Source organism: Crocodylus porosus, unplaced genomic scaffold, assembly GCF_001723895.1.
Source record: "Crocodylus porosus isolate Cpor-Errol unplaced genomic scaffold, CroPor_comp1, whole genome shotgun sequence".
In the NCBI taxonomy this organism is placed as follows: domain Eukaryota; kingdom Metazoa; phylum Chordata; order Crocodylia; family Crocodylidae; genus Crocodylus; species Crocodylus porosus.
In genome coordinates, this window is record NW_017728910.1 from 20,120,736 (window position 1) to 20,124,225 (window position 3,490).

The following is a 3,490-nucleotide window of genomic DNA, read 5'->3' on the forward strand; positions in this document are numbered from 1 at the left end:
TTATCAATGAAGCACTTCAGTTTGGAAGCCTGCCATTGTCATATAAATCTACACCTAGATTTACCGTTTAACAAATGAACTTACACTGTTATAGGATATTAAACTCACTTTGTTCTAGATCAGTTGAGGAAGTTAAGTTTACAAGTTTACATTGTGAAAACTTAGAGACAAAGATTCTTTTTAAAATGCAACTCTTATTAATGGTGGCTTATTTACCTTCCTGAAAGAAAAGGGAAACTTTAAACCGTTCATTCTTAATTCTCACTTGCTGTTTTTCCAACATAGGTAGGAGAAACCAACGGTAAAGGTAATCGTGCTGAATCAAACGTTTTTATTATCTCAATATCCCTGATAAAGGGAAATCAGTGTTATTGAAATTACCGATTCTATGTTAAAGCACCTTTTATAAGTGTTCTGAAAGAGATCAAAACATTAATAATATATGCAGTGTTTTTACATTAATTAGTATGATTAGGAGGAATTAAGATTGTGTTTTATAAAACAAAACTGGGGTATAGATGCATGTGTAAACTACCATAGCTGACATGCCCATCACTCATCATGGTGTTAGTAACTGCTCTCTCTGCTGATTTATTACAATTTAATTTTGTGTTCTCTCTTACATGTTTAGCCTTAGAAGAATGTAACTTTCACAGATAAGGTTTCTTTTATCAGCCATAAAACTTAAAGTAAAAGGCAGTTGTTATGTTTTCAGAGTAAAGTGGAAAGGTGGTATATTTCTAATTGTTCTAGATCCACCTCTTGGTATATAACATTTTTTGAACTGACTCCAAAAATATAAATTAATTTCTCTAGTTTTATACCTGATGAAACACTTTTTGCAAAGGTTTTCTCTTTTCCAAGGCTAAATACTTGCATACTTAAATCTCCCAAGTTGTAGATCTCATTTTAAAAAGGGTTGTTATATTTTTAGATTAATTTGGAGGTGGGTGGAGGGAGCGCTGGCTGACTCTTCTGACCAAGCATTTTTGTGTAGTGGGTAAAACAATCAGCACTATATGTCTTTTATGCATAAGATGTCTCTGGCTTCTGCTGCTTTATTTTATTTTATTTTTTTTAAATAAATGGCTGGCTATGTGAGGAGGATGTCAGTTATCCTTATCCTTAGAATTACTGTGCAAGTGAATAGTTATTTTGATTTCAAGTTAATATGTGATGACATAGAATATAGAGAATAGAAAAGGCATTTCAGGTACAGGTAGAATAAGCGTAAACATTTTCATAGAACTTATTGGAAGAAAGTATGCATAATTTGCTACATGTACTATTTGTGTTAAATATGACCTTGATTACATGGGTGTAACATATGCTACTTGCATAAATGTTTTCAATCCTCTCCCTTGTGTTATTAGATATTTATAACATTGGATTTTCCTTTTTTCAGTAGTAAGTGAATTTCCTTTTTATTCATTAGTTTTTCTAAATCAAGGGCCCAAACATACCTTGAATATTTTCCTGTTCTAATTCTTGTAGTTTATATTGGCTTCTTTTTGGAAGAAGTCCACTCTGCCTGTCACAAAAAAATTCATGTTCACTAAAAAAAAATTGAGCAGGCAAATGAATTGGCTTATTGCATAGCTAACATTACAACAAAAAGCAAGATAAATTTAATGACATGGCATCTGGTTTAGCTTGAGGTTATGTTTGTCTATTTATAGAGTATAATCCACCCACAAGATTTAGAAAAACACAGAAATGATTTTCCTGTCCTCTCGCATACATTTCTCAGTACTTTCATGTAATATATTTACTCTTCCCTCTCTAACATTTTTTCCCAAGTGAATGACAAAGATTTTTATATTTAATGCTAGGAACATATAGGAGCTTATGTTAACAAATATTTTTTGCACTTACAGCAAGAAATATTAATTTTGAATGGTTACAGAGATGCTGGCCAATTAGACACCAACTGTTGTCTATTTTTGCAACCCCAAAAGCTTGTTTTTCTGATTTGCTCATTAAAAGTACATATTTTATTAACAGTGATGTTTTGTCAAGTAGATGCAGAGAAATTTTAGATTTGAAAATTATGTCTATTCTGCTTGAAGAAATTAACTTCCAGGAACAATTACTAAATTTCTTCTGTCACATAGATTCTAACAATGTAGTATTTTATTATTATGGTTTCTCTGGATTAGAGGTAAACAAACCTAACAAATTCACTAGGATAAGTATTGTCAGTGTTACTGAACAAGTCGTATTCACTAATGATCAGCTCTAGCATCAGGTAATTCCCTGAGGTTCTTTCATATTCACAATAATATTGCTAAGAGAACAATTTGGCCCTCTGTTAATATAACTATTCATAATTACTAATCAGTGCAATAAAACGGGCATTGGTTATGCACCATCTGCCCAATGTGTTCATAGCAAATTCTGTCGTACTATCAGTCACTTGCCAAATGATTCCTCTTTGCTTTTTTCACCCAACAAGATTCCATAGCAGTTTGTCCCGTATATTATAACGAGTTTCCAACTGTAAGAGTAAAACTTGGGGAAAATGTACAGTACTGTCCAATCCATTAGTATATCATCTGCCATTGTAGTTATTTTGCATTACCTTCTACTGAGCAAAATGTAAAGTAGCCATAGTGCTGCCTTGTCTGCTCATCAAGTTGGTGAGAAGCAAATTCTTCATAGCAGGTTATCATACATGCATCAGGAGATTAAAAATATACTACAGCCTGAAACCTCTATGGCCAAGTACAGACTTTACACTTTTATTGGTGCAAGTGATTGGAAACCGGTCTGTACCCATAACAGAACAGAACTTTGGCTCACACAAGCCATCTATACCTGTAACAGAACAGAAGTTTGGTGCACACAGGCAGGTTAAAAAATGGCAGAACTGTGTCTATAAAATGTGCCCCCCACCTCACCAAAGAGTGAATGTGCGTTCTGTTCACTACTGATCTAAACTACATCACTTACAGAAAACTGTATAACTTAGATCCATTCCGCCTCAGGCTTTTTGAATGTCTGCACCTAGCTTCTATCAGGTTATGACTTGGTATAAAACCAGGATCAAAAACACACCACTCTTTGCAACAGATATAAATGTTCTGGGAAGGTGTCTGATTTTTTTCCTTCATCATATAGTGAGAGCTGCTGGATTATCTTTAGCATGTGAGCTAGAAAATCTGAAGGAGATTATAGGTGGAGGTCGGTTAAGAAAAAGCACTGTAATCTGACTAAACACTATAGAATGACATGAGATGGGAAATTACAAAAGGTGTCTGCTTGGTCTCCATTATGTCTCTCTTATTTTTTTAATTGCATTTTTCCTTGGAATATTAGAACATATTCTTTAAGATTTCCATAGCATTTTGTCCAAGATGAATGATGTATTGCCTTTTCTGGATGACATAATCAAAATTACTGTCTTCATTGACAAAGATAATTGCAACCACGCAGGGGAAATACACTACCCCATTTTTAATTTTAACATGTCTAACCGTGATTTAAAATA